Consider the following 14,286-nt stretch of genomic DNA (forward strand, 5'->3'; position numbering starts at 1 on the left):
GAAGGCACCATCTAAGAACCAGAAAATGAGCCCTCAACAGACACTGAATCTGTCAGCACCTTGATCCTGGACTTCCCATCCTCCAGAACTATAATAAATAAATTTATATTGTTTATATAAGCTATCTAGTGTATGGTACTTTGTTATAGCAACCTGAACAATTTAAGACAAATAAATAATATGTGAAATGCCAGGTCTTGGAAGAGGGTAAAAAGAAGAATCAGTGAAGAAAACTAAGAGATCAGTTGGAGACTCAAAGATAATGTAGAAATGTTATGAGCAGAATGAATTTCATCAAAAAGTCCCCTGTACCCTCAATAATGTAGTCAGAGTAATGATTTCAGAACTATTTCACAAGCAGACGTAACCAAAGCAACACACACTAGTTTGCATTTCATCTTTATGACTGTTTTTTTAAATTACAGAGGACAACTTGTAGTGTAATGTATAACAAAACAGGGAAGTGGTGTGGCTTATACTTGAATGCCTCACACAGCTGTGAAACAAAAGCCAAACCCCCTTCACAAATCAGTCAGAGCCTATTCATAAGCAGGTTTGAACAGATACCCAGGAGGCAAGTGCGAATTGAAAACAGTTACAGTCAAATCCACTTTGTTTTACAGCCCTTGGATATTTCAAAAATATTGCTAGTGTTTCTGGATCCAGTGCCTTTTTATTTGGAGCTTAATCCTGAGGTCCTTTTCTTGAATAGAAATTATTTATGCATAGTATTCAAACTTATCATTGGGTATAAAAAAATAAGCTAATTTATTTCTTTTCTTTTTACTGCAGGTCAAATTATTCACTCATTTAAAAAATATGCATTATACTTATGAAGAAAATTTGTACTTTATATAAGCACATCCACTGTAGCACCTATAATAGAAACTATGGTCACTTGGACAAGTAATTCAAGCATCAAAAAAAAAATATCCATTATGGATGAAAAGTAACTGAAATATTGTATTCTAGTATATAAACACATTTTTAGTTATAGTTATTTTTTTTAGTTATAAAATACATAAAATAGTATAATTATAATATTTTACTCAAACATGTAACCAAACATAAGCATGTGTGTGCATATATTTTATATGTATATATAATATTACAAATACATATAAGGATCTCACACATTATCTCCTAGTTTCATTTTTGACATGTGAAGGGAAAGCAAAATTATTTCCTTCATTTCGTGGTTTTACACAGGAACAATTCCTGTAAAATAATAATGATATCATGAAATTATATTGCAGTTAAAATTTAGGGCTAGGAAGGATTTTTAGATATCATGGAGTCCAGTCCATTCATTACACTGATGAAGAAATGGAGCCACAGAAAGCTGCACTGAATGATCCAGGTCTTTGTAATCCCATCCCTGTTCTCTTTCTACTGTAACTGTAACCCTAAACCTCTATTATAGCAAAAAAATAAGTTCATGGGCCATAAATTCTGCAGAAGAATACAAATTCCATAGGATAGCTTATAAACATATAATTCTCTATAGATTATAAAGCCATGATCTCTACTATAAAATTCATGAGGTAATAATAATAGATTCTTTGTTACAGATGAGGAGACTGAGGCTTAGAATAGCTAAATGATTTAAAGTCACACAAATAGTGAATTCCAAATTGTTTCTGACATTCTACACATATATACATAAGATTTGAAATTTAAAATGGCTGTTAATACCAGCAAACTATGGAAGTGAAATCAGGGCAGAGAACAAAGACTCACTGGCATTACTGCCAGCCAGATGGAATTTTACAAGGTGAGTTTTGCTTACTTTCAGACCTTCTTCACAAGTGATATCACCTACCTAACAGACTAAATAATTGCCAATGCATTTCTTCAATTCAATTGAAAAGAATAGAAAACCCTTTGAAAATAAAATTTTGAATTTCTAAAACTATAGTTAATACTGGGCATTTTTATATTTAAACCATTAAAATGTGATTCATATTTTTAAATATTCCTGATATTGAAAGTTGACATGTTACCTGGTTTGCCAAAATTCTTTCAAATTATGGTCAGATTTATGTGGATATATCTTTCCATCATGAATGGACAGTACAAATCCCACGCATCTGCTAAATGCAACAAAGGCTTTCTTTGGAAACTGTAATATAATCAATCCCTCAACCCTGAAAAAACAAAAGCTTATAATGAAAAGTTACAGATGTCAACTTTAATACAAACTAAACCATCAAACCATTCACAGAGCATTTTTAATTGTCAGAATTATCTACTTTGTTTAATTTACTTCACAACCAAAATGAGTAAGTAAAGTCAATAAGTTGTTTCCTCATAGTAATAAGGTAGCTAACATTACCATGGCTATTTAAATGTTTGGGGTTTGTTTTGTTCTGTTTTTCAGGTAATCCCTTAAAAACCTCTATGAAGTAGTTACTATTACAGACCCCAAAAACAGAAAAACAAAAAAATGATGCAAGGAAGTTAAACTGGCCTGAGCTTACTCCACAAGTAATCTGACTCCAGAGCCCTCATATTTAACCATAAAGCTATATCTCCTCTCAAGTTATATACTAGCTCCAAAAATAATTACATGTATTTCATCTGAAATTCACAGTAACCTGAGTGAGTCCTAACGATAGCACAGTAAATCTCCCCATATCAAAAACTAAAAAGTAAATTATGCTTTATCTTTCAATAAAGTAAGAAGAGGCTAATTTATTAAAATATTAGTTTTCCAGTTACCTCCACGCTACCTCTTAAATCCAATATATATACAAGGAAACAATTGAGAAATATTACTGAACAAAACAATGGAGATACCAAGACTCCTTTGTAAATACTACAATCCATATACATTGAGAAAATTGAGTCCCATCAACCCCCAGCCAGACACTATATTTTATAACTGTTACACGTAATTCTAAAATTTGGGTTGCCCTTTCCCCTCCCCAAAACTGACCAAAATCTACATGCAGAGAAATGCTAGAACTAAGTAACCAACAAAAAGGAGACTGAAAAAAGTTATAAGAAGCTTACAATATTCATCTAAAAGTTTACTGTCCATGTGATTTTCACATCAGGACAGTTATCCATCAAAATAAATAGGCACCAAGAAGTTATTAAAACCTAACAGAATTTTCATATGTAAAACAGTTCATTCCCCAATAGTTCACAGCACACACAGATGAAACTTAATCCAGGTGAGGATTTATTTTCAATACAAGCTCTCCAATTCTAATTTCAATAGATACTTTCTTTTTAGAGGCTACATAGCATTAATCTAAAAATAAAATAATGCTCAATAGCTGAGAAGTTTAGAAACTTGTTTATTTAAGTGAGTTGCCTACCAACTAAAAATACGGATTTTTTGAATAAGGACTCTTTTGAGAAATGGAAGAGAATTTGATTGCTGGACAAGTGTTCTGATTTTTACAAAAGGAAACATTTAGACTGGTGTCTCTCTAATGAAGAATATAGGGTCAGAAATTCTGAGCTAAATTAATGGGCACAGCATCACAGTCATACACCTTGAAATTAAAGTACTGAACAATTTATCAACCTCTAAAGTTCATCAACATTAGGCAAATTTTAAAAAACAAAATAATAGAATGGCGGTCACAAAGCGCTAATACCAGATTTTGAGTTTCTCAAATAAGTGATATTCACTATGTGTTCTCCTGAAGCCATATCATAATTAATGAAATAAGAAATGTTTTCCTTTAATTAAATATGTCCAATGGTCATCTTCTTTTCACCTTACAATTGAATGCAAGTAGAAGAAAGACCAGAACAGTGAAAAACACAGAATTATGCCCTCTGAGTAATGAATGCTAAAACGAATAACTTCGGGACTACAGGGCTTCCAATATATGAAGGACTTTCATATGGAAGAAGAAAGAGTTAGATACATTGAACATCTGGCACAATGCCTAATTCATTATAGGTACTCATTAAATATTTACTCTATGACTGAGGGGATGAATCAATTAATGCACAAATTATTTGCTGATTATCTCCAGAACAAGAAAATTATTCTAGAATCACAGAATTTAGTTTAAGTTATAGGAAGGCAGAGTTTTGCTTTAACATATAAAATAGTTTATAAATTGTAATTGTTTGACAATGGAAATAGGCTGTCTCTAAAGGCAGAATGTCCCCTAAAGCTAAGCCTGTTTCACTTGGATGTCTGAGATGGGACTGCCTTTCAGATGGGCATACAAACTGACTGCTGACTTTTAAAAGTTTCCATGTTGCTGTGATTTCCTCTTTTAGATTCTCTCATTTCTCCAGTTAGGGCAGCAATTTGTGAATTTTCCCTCTGCCTCGAAATTCCACTCTTATTTCCATTGTCCACTGTGAGAAAATACTGTTACAACAGAATCATTCATCAGGGCTCATTCATTTAATCTTGCCCCTCCACTACACAGTCATATCCCAACTCCTGACAAACGGGAGTGGAAAAGAACCAAAGTGCTCTTAGATTACAAACAACATCCTTATGTGTGTGTGCGGGAGTGTGTCTGCATGCATGTATTCTTATCTGATATCTTTTGCAGTGACACTAGCACAGTTTTTGACTTACGAAGATGATGGTTTGAGTAATTATCCAGATACGACTCATTTCCTGTTTTTGTCCATTACAATCATCTTGATAGATGCAGGGGGCCAAGAAAGTCATAATTTTGGTCCTATCTGAAGTTGTCACAATTGAACAGATGTAGCCAAAATGTGAATGTGGGTATTATATGGAGACTCAAAGAAGCTAATTTATTCTCTTAATCTTGGTTGAGATATAGTGGAAAAACAATGATGGTGTGGATTGGGTAGCTGGGGTTGAAACTGAGAATAAAGAAACTTTAGTTTCAGACCTGACACTTACCATTCTATGCTAGATTTCTCACATGGAAAATATGGAATGGTGGCAGCTATTTATCCTCTCTTGCATCCTAGGTTTTTGTGCTTCTGAAAATGAAATAGTAATGAAAATATTTTGTTCATATTGCCACATACAAATAGCAAGTAGCGCTAAATCTAAATATGAGTTTAAAATCCAGGCATAAGGGAGTGTGCACCAACTATCAGCGCAATTTAAAACCTGTCAATGCTATAAAGTACCAATCAGAAACCAGGACTCCATTACCAGCATTCTAGAAATAAAGTACTTATTTGCCAGCATTGTTACTGCCACAGATTTCGTGTACTTCTTTTAAAACCACTTTGCAAGAACAAACTTATACTCCAGAAATGTATAAAATCTGCATCACATGGAACAGTCCTTATGTAAATTTTATTTCATATTGATTTTGTCTTTCCATCATATTCATTGCAAAGTCAAGTCACGAAAAAAAATCAGTAACTGAACATTTAAGGAGGCACTTTTCATACAAAGGGCTTTCTACTACTTTGCATAACTTTTCTTTTTCCTTTATTTTCTACATTCTGAAATACTGCAAGCTGAAAAATGAATAACTGAATAAATTAAATTAAAGTTAACATTATCCTGCCTTTTGAAAGAGCAAAACATATTAAGTTGATTCAAGAACTTTCTTTTAATTTTTCCTTATGATAGCCAGGTTCTTTATCAATATCATGGCTTAAGAACATATTATCCCATGGCTGCCATTGAAATGAGTGGTACAGCATCCAGTTAGGAAAGGGCATTTGATGATGTGGCAGGTGAGAGATTATTAAATCTTGAATTTGAAGTGCTGGGACATTAACAAACTACACACTTCAAACAACTGTGGAATCCACTCAAGCTATATCTCTCTTAAGAAGATAACACACCATGTAGGTTTCAATGTTCAAGTGTTTTCAGAGGCTTTGAAAACTGAACACCTGCAGTTATTCACATATTAACCTTGCCTTTGCAGTATAAAGATTCCAATGCCATTGTTTGTGAAAATATTACATTTACTAAGCCATAGCTAACTACTTTTGGAATTTTGCATTGAAAGATACATTGTAGTTAATATTAACTGTTCTATATTTAGAAAATAAAAATTTCTTATCCATCTTTCAATTAATGTTAGAATAACATATACAATTTTTCTTTCTCTATATTAAATATATTTAAAAAAACATTTGGGAAAATGTGAAAAATAAACATCTCTAAACTTTTATCAAATCTTAAATATACAAACAAGAGAATTCATGCACTTGCTTTTCATATCCTGCCCTGTAGAAGAAAAATGTGCATATGCATACACATATAAGTTTATGATAAATGTTACTGATATAAAGAATGTACAACACACAATTCACAAATAATTATAAAATATACAATATTATTTATTAAAAATTCCCTAGAGCCAATTCATTTGCACATAATTTTTTGTTGGTTTTTGCTGAGTTCTTGGATGAGTGCTTGTCAGGGTTCTCCAGAGAAACAGAACCAACAGGATACACATAAATATCTCTGAAAGAGAGAGAGAGAGAGAGAGAGAGAGAGAGAGAGAGAGAGAGAGGGACAATAAGACAGAGACAGAGAGACAGAGAGAGATAGAGACAGAGAGAGAGAGACATAAGGAGAGAGTCTGTCAGCTGGTAGAATTTCAATTGCTCAATTTTACATTAACTTTTAGATAGAATGCAAATGTATTAATTAGAGTTTTTACCTAAAAGTACATATGGTTTGTGATTTTAAGCTAAACTTCGAGGAAGCATTCTTGATGCATACTTTTATGTCTAATTCTCTCTAATGAGATATATAGTAAACTAGACTTAATTCAAAAAAACTACATTTGCCTAGTGAGGATGCAGGCATTATAAGGAAGGCCAGTCTTTCTCTAGTAAGGCCTTCAACTGATTGGATGAGGCCCATTCATATAATGAAGGGTAATCTGATTTACTCAGTCCACTGATTTCAATGTTAAAGTCATAAAAACACCTTAACAGAAATATCTAGAATAATGTCTGACCAAATACCTGGGTACCATGGACTAACTTATTTGACACACAAAATTAACCATCACAGTAGCCACCAACCTGGTTGCAATTGATGAAAAGGGCATTTCTACCATGAACGCTGGTTGATATTTGTTCTTACCTTAAATAACACTAAGAGAGTGAAATGAAGGAAATATGTGTCGGAATGGTAAGTGTGACCTTTTTTTTCTGAACTGGATAATACTTTTCAAATACTAAGAGAGTAATTCCTCAATTTTTATGATATTAAACAATATAATAAGTTTAATCTGCATTATTAACAATACTTTCTCCAGTACTATCTCAAGTCTTGCCAATCAGCAAAATAATAAACCATACCCTTGTTTGTAGTATTTGCTAATTTCCATAACATAAATACATCCACTATGACCAATTTCAAGCTAACAATATGTCACTGGAGTGGAGTTGGGACAGATGTGCAATTACATATCCCACAAATACGATAAACAGAAATATACTTAAGAGCATGGATAGTACTAAAATCTAGTTATATAATTAGGACATAATTTTTGAGTATAATCATTTTCAATATAATCTATTAATTAAAAGTTTATATAATTTAATGTTCAATAACGGTGGCCCTGTTTAACACCCAGCTTACAAAAATTCCTAAAATGTTAACAGTTGACTCTTGCAAACTGGTCCAGCTGGCTCCACAAACCACTGCAGCTTTACTTTTTCCTAAACATTGCTGGTGGATAAAATTTTACAAAGAGAACTTAATTCACTTGGTATTAGGGATTAACATTAATAAAATATAATAAAATCTTCCTGTAATGTGTTCAGCCTTATCAGTTATTAATACTTATTATGAGTTCGTCTGCAAGCTCCTTTCCTGCAGGCAGGCTTTGATGAACAGAGTGACAGTATGGGGACATGAGAAGGGATGTGGAAAAGGAGTACAAGTGGAAGAGGAAAGGCCCATAAGCCTTTCCTTTATCACAGAAGTGCAATGTGCCAAATTGAAAATGCAGGTTACACCTGGCCCTTCATATGTGGCTATACATTGCTATGACATAGATGCAAATATTGAGAAACTTCAATTGATCAGTTTTACAACAAACTTTTAGACAGAATGTAAGTTTATTTAATGAGCGTTTTTGCCTAAACGTACACATTCTGTGGATGGCTTATAACTTCAAGCTAAAATTCATGGTAATGTTCTTGATGCATACTTTTATACCTACTTCAAAAAATCTACGTCTTCCTTGAGAAGACGCAAGCATTGCAGTCATGACCTAAGGCACACATGAATTTTGCTAGTATGTTATATTTATGCTAATGGAAAAATTTTAAAAAAGATAAAATTCAAGCTCTCTGCTCTTGCTTTCCTTCAATGAATCAAAGTGGTTGTCTCTTTAAAAATATTACAAAAAGTTGAAGTCTATCTTCAGAGAAAGAGATTCTAAGAACACTAATAAAAATGATGGACTTGAAAGTCAAAGTAAACATAAAAGCTTCATATGTTCTAATTTATGGTGGTGCTCCTATCTTCACACACAACAGGATGTTAAGCCTTCCTTGTTCAGGAACATCACAAATTTAAAAAGTTTTGAAGAGCACTGGCTTTTGGCATTGATATCAGGTCTTAACTTTAGAGACCTGAGATAATTAGTTTTAGAAATGTAAAGTTTTCTTGATAGAGAGAGAGGTAGGTAGCTAGATAAATGATAGACAGACAGACAAACAGATACATACATAGAGGTACACACACACACACACACACACATATATCTACATCTCAATTCTCAAACTTCCTGACAGGTCTGGCATCTAAAAATACTGTGAAGGACATAAAATCTGCCTTCAAATCTCCCACCTTCCCATCCATCTTTTCTTTATCGTCATCTTCATTCTTCTTTATCTTACACTCATGTTCTCTCCAAAGTATATTGGAGGTACGGCGCGGTGGCTCACACTTGTAATCACCACTTTGGGAGGCCTAGGTGGACAGACCACTTGAGGTCAAGAGTTCGAGAGTAGCCTGGCCAACATGGTGAAATCTCATCTTTACTAGAAATGCAAAAAAATTAGCAGGGCATGATGGCAGCCACCTGTAAACCTACCTACTTGGGAGTCTGAGGTAGGAGAATCATTTGAACCAGGGAGATGTGTAGGTTGCAGTGAGCCAAGATTGTGTCACTGCACTCCAGCCTGGATGACAAAGTGAGACTCTGTCTCAATCAATAAAATAAAATAAAAAACAAAAATAAAAAGGTATATTGGAGTTAACTCAGGACATCCCTAACCACCCCAGTTATACCCAAAATTTCCATTCTAATTCTTTCATGATACCCTCTTACGTAGGTTTTACCTCTCTCTCTTTTTTTTTCTCTTTAGATAGTATCTCACTTTGTCACCAGGCTGGAGTGGATGGCACAATCTTGGCTCACTGCAACTTCCCCCTCCCTAGTTCAAGTGATTCTCCTGCCTCAGCTTCCTGAGTAGCTGGGACTACAGGCATGCGCCACCACACTCACTCAGCGAATATTTGTAGTTTCAGTAGAGACAGGGTTTTACCACATTAGCAAGGATGCTCTCAATTTCTTGACCTCGTGATTTGCCCACCTCGGCCTCCCAAAGTGCTGAGATCACAGGCGTGAGCCACCGCACCTGGCCTCTAAGTCTTTCATGATACTCTCTTATCTCAAGTATATGTGCCCCAGATTCGTGTATCTTTGTCCTGCACTCTCTTCTACTTTATCTTTTCAAACCTCTGTTGTAAAATTTTCTAGAAGTGTTTGGAGATCATCCATACTCTCCGCCCCAGGCAAGTGCTTTGTGTTTTTTTGGTTTTTGTTTTAAAAAAAAGCTTTTGGAAATTAAGCCTCAAGAAATGAAGCAATGCACTAGTGCAGTGCAGTAGTTCCAAAATGCAGGCATAAAACATTAGGTCCCTGAAAATCAAAACAACTATGCAGACAAGATGGGTTCTGTGATCAAGTAAACTTAGAGGTTGGTGCAATGAAATACACAGAATTAGTTTTTTCTCTTTCCAGAACTTTTACTATGATGAGTATCTATTAAATGTTTATTTAATAAACATTTGGGAAAATTAAAAAATAAACAACTGTAAACTTTTATCAAATATATAGAGACACACAAGAGAATTAATGCATGTACCTTCCATATCCCGCCCTGAAGAACTTGTTTATCTATAACTTATAGATCAATCCGAAGTGTTTCCCAATCAAAACTGATTGTAGAATTTTCTCTGGCATGTATCCTGGGGTGGGTGCTCAATACGAGGTAAGTCACCCCTGAGTGACACACCACAGGAACTAGACTTTCAAACAACATTGAGTCACTCAGCCTGTCAGTGCCTCTCAAACCAAGTCACATGGCTCCACAGACTTGCCACTCTCTAGGCCATAAGCAATATTGAAGTTAGAAAGTACTATGTGATGACCTGCATCCAGGAATAGACAAGAAAAGGCGTTGGGTAGTAAAGTGAGTGGGCTTCAGGGAGACAGGAATGGGTGTTGTGGGGAGAATGGGCAGAAAAAAGTCATATCAAGATGGCAATCAAGAAATGGTGACAAAACACAGGACTGGAAAAATTATCCAAGATAAATGAGAGTTGAAACATGAGGAACACATGCCAGCAGTATAAATAGGTTACCTAAAAAGCAGGGTGTATTTTCCTTGGAGAGCTGTTTTTAAAGGATTTGGTGCATATCAAAGTTTTGCATTGAGCAAGAGTTTACACATGGGCCATTGCTTGACCCACATATAATTATATCATCTTCAATTATACCTCCTAATCTGAGCTGGATACCTCTTTGAGGAGCTGTGATTTTTAAATCTTAGAATACATACAAATTATTTGGAGAACTCTAAAAATGCACAGTCTCAGGCTGCCACCTTCCAGAGACTTTGACTTAGTAAGTATGAGGTGGGCTTGGGAATCAAATGCAGGCACCCTTATGAGAAAGGCTGATTTAAAACTAACGAACTGAGACAGAACACATAGAGACTTCAAAAGCATGATCAATTTCTTTCTAGATCAGAGCAGTTCCACAGGCTTTATAACTTGTTTTTAAGTAGAAAATGTGAATCTTCTAAATTCCTCTTTCTCATCTCTTATCCATATCACAAAATATCTCTGCTCTTTTTACCTTTTCTCCATGATCTCTGGCTAATGCAGACGATAGAGCTACAGTTAAGGGCAGAGAGGCCTAAGTGAGATAGCTGGGGTATGAATCCTAGCCCTAATGTTTGCTAGTGGGTAACACCTAGCAAATCACCAAACCCCAGTGTCTCAATTGCCTCTTCTGTAAACTGGGAATGATTATAACAGAACTTACCTTGGAGGGGGTTATGGACCGAAGGTTTGTGTCCTCCACAAATTGAAGGTTTGTGTCCTCCACAAATTTATACGTTGAAGTTCTAAAACCCTGTGTGTGACTGTATTTGGACAAGGGGCCTCTAATGAAGCAAGGTTAAAGTCATAATGGTGGGTCCCTGATCCGATTAAATTAGTATCATTTTAAGAAGAGATGCCAGAAAGCATTTGTGCTCATTCCTGCACATTCTCTCCCTCTCCCTCCCTCTCTCGCCTCCTCCACACAGGTCTCTTTCCCTCTCTCTAATCTTTTCTCCCTCTTTACCTCTCCCTCTCGGTCTCTCTCTGTCTCTGTCTCTCTCTGTCTGTCTCTCTGTCTCTCTGTCTCTCTCTCTTTCGTCATACACAAAGAAGAGGTCTTATGGGCATCCAGTGAGAAGGCAGCTACTGGTAAGACAGAAAGAGGGTCCTCACCAGACCAACCATGCAGCTCTCTGATCTTGGACTTCAGCCTCCACAACTTTAAGAAAATAAATTTCTGTTGTTTAAACCAGCCAGTCTGTGGTATTTTGTTATGACATCCCAAGCCAACTAATACAGGTCATTGTAAAGATGAAATGAGGTAATATATGTAAAAGCACATAGAATGGCACCAGGCACATAGTAAATCTTGTGTTAACCAAGTATGTCTTGCAAACTCTTCATTTAGGAGATGGGAAGAATTATGATATTAAATATATTGCCTGCAGATTATAATCATATGACAATATCAATCAATATAAAACTATTTTCTCTTTTCTTTGAGTAACTACTTGTAAAAACAAAAAACTAAGTGTTCTCTGAATTATTTCCAAGATGGTCAATAAAAATATTAAAATCTGGTAATTAGGTAAAAGTTTGATAAAAATCTCAGGATACAAATAATATTTGTATAAAGAAAGAAAGAAGGTACCTCTTAGAGACCTTACTTAGCCCTAATAAATTATATAATTAACATCTTAATTGGTCATTCTAAACCTTCAAAATGAATGCCAAAGGGCAGTTGCCTACACAACCCATCTATGTAATAAAGAGCACTGAGTTTTTTGGGGTAGGAAGGGTCTGATTATTTTTAAACACTGTAAAGCACTTTGCAACCAGCAGTAACATCACAATAGAGCCAGAGAACAGCAGCATGATAAGAAGAGGATGGTCATCACCTAATGTGACATTCTTATTAGAGCTCCCCAGGGAAGATGAGCATGACTTGCTTCCTTTGAATTCTATTCTAATCTATATTTGCAGAACTTTTATTCTCTGATCACTTTAGAATTAAATCGTTGATTTTAGGCCCTATTTGTTTTCATGTTTTACCATGTTTTATTGATTTTAATCAATCCCGACAATGTATCCCATTCCCAATTATTCTTGGCATATTAGAAAATTATGTTGGATGAGTTTGGATGTATATTAACCTGAGTGAATATGTGAGGTTCCCTCAAACCCAACATTCTGCAACAATAATCTCATAAAATTAACCATCATGATTGGGAATCGATCTATCCATATTGGTCTGCACTAGCAGATATTAAAATATTGAATTCAATAATTTCAGTAGCCTTCAATGGTATGTCTAAGAAGCCTACAGGTTTCACTTTAGGGATACTACAAATAAATAAGAACATAACTTTTTATTAAATAGCCTTCACTAAATCACAATATTTAATGAATTCCTTAATAGAATTTGCAATGATATTGCAAATGATATTACAATGATTCTGTCTCAATCAGTTGTATTGATATAAAGGAATACGTGAGGAAGTGTAAATTATTTTAAAAAGGGATTTATTTGGCTCATGCCTCCATGGGATGTACAAGAAAGATGGTGCCAGCATCTACTTCTGGTGAGGGCCTCAGGAAGCTAAGCTTCCACTCATAGCAGAAGGTGAAAGGGAGTAGGCATCACCTGGCAAGACAGGAAGCAAGAGAGAAAGGAGGAGGTGCCAGACTATTTTTCTGATTTAGAAATGTTATTTTATTGAACTCTGCAGATTCTCTCTTGTACATGTGCCATAAAATTGCAATGTAAATATACAACAAAATTGCACATTTACAACAGAGAATGTGTAAAGGTCAATACAGTATCATTTAAAAGAGACAAATTTGAACTCAATACCTTAATAAAATAAAGACTATACCTAATTAGAAGTAAAGCAAATACATTTTGAACATAAAATGTAGGCTGGAAATCTGCAGGTAGTACAACTCAAATTGAAATAGACTCACAAAGTATGCCATAAATTAATTACATACATATAAATTACAAAATATGTAAATATATACATTATTTATACAATACATAAATTATCATACTAGATTTTTAATAGATGATAGTATCACATGTTACAGTTGAAGTCCAGCAATTAGTCATAGATTTCTTTTTTTTTTTTTTTTTGAGATGGAGTCTTGCTCTATCGCCAGGCTGGAGTGCGGTGGCGCAATCTCGGCTCACTGCAACCTCTACCTCCTGGATTCAAGCGATTCTTCCACCTCAGCCTCCCGAGTAGCTGGGACCACAGGCACGTGCCACCATGCCCGGCTATTTTTTGTATTTTTATTAGAGACGAGGTTTCACCATGTTGGCCAGGATGGTCTCGATCTCTTGACCTTGTGATCCACCCGCCTCGGCCTCCCAAAGTGCTAGGATTACAGGTGTGAGCCACCACGCCCGACCAGATTTCTTTCAATAATATTGTTGACATTGGGAAAAGACGATTCACAGGATTCATCTCAGTAATAAAAACTCGTCAATCACTTTATTATAATTGAAGGTAAAACATGAAAGCTGGTGTACTAAGCAAGACAAGTATATACCTCTCTGTATTGGGGGGAAAGGATTTATTGAGTATTCCAATGGTTAGACTTATCTGTCATTACATAATTTAGACTATAAACTTCAGTCCAAAACATAGACTGAATTCAGTGAAAAATATCTGTAAAATTAGTTGCTTGATACCCAGTTGGGAATATGCCCTTGGGGTTGGGTGGGAATTTATATGTATATATATGTATAAAATAATCATATATATACATAT

At 35.0% G+C, this 14,286-nt stretch overlaps 1 protein-coding gene across 6 annotated transcripts in view; it reads right to left on the bottom strand.

Moving 5' to 3' along the window:
- NKAIN2 (sodium/potassium transporting ATPase interacting 2) overlaps positions 1 to 14,286 on the bottom strand; it is a 1,034,673-nt gene that overhangs the window by 912,119 nt on the left and 108,268 nt on the right. The window contains exon 1 of one of the 6 annotated variants that reach the window (XR_010336620.1): positions 4,859 to 4,874. The exons of the other annotated variants lie outside the window; for them this stretch is intronic. The gene's annotated coding sequence lies outside the window, so the exon portion shown is untranslated. Of the gene's footprint in view, positions 1 to 4,858; positions 4,875 to 14,286 lie in introns of those variants that run through there. 6 annotated transcript variants of the gene reach the window in all.

Source organism: Aotus nancymaae, unplaced genomic scaffold (genome assembly GCF_030222135.1).
Source record: "Aotus nancymaae isolate 86718 unplaced genomic scaffold, 86718_ANA_hifiasm-v0.15.2.pri h1tg000040l, whole genome shotgun sequence".
Taxonomy (NCBI): domain Eukaryota; kingdom Metazoa; phylum Chordata; class Mammalia; order Primates; family Aotidae; genus Aotus; species Aotus nancymaae.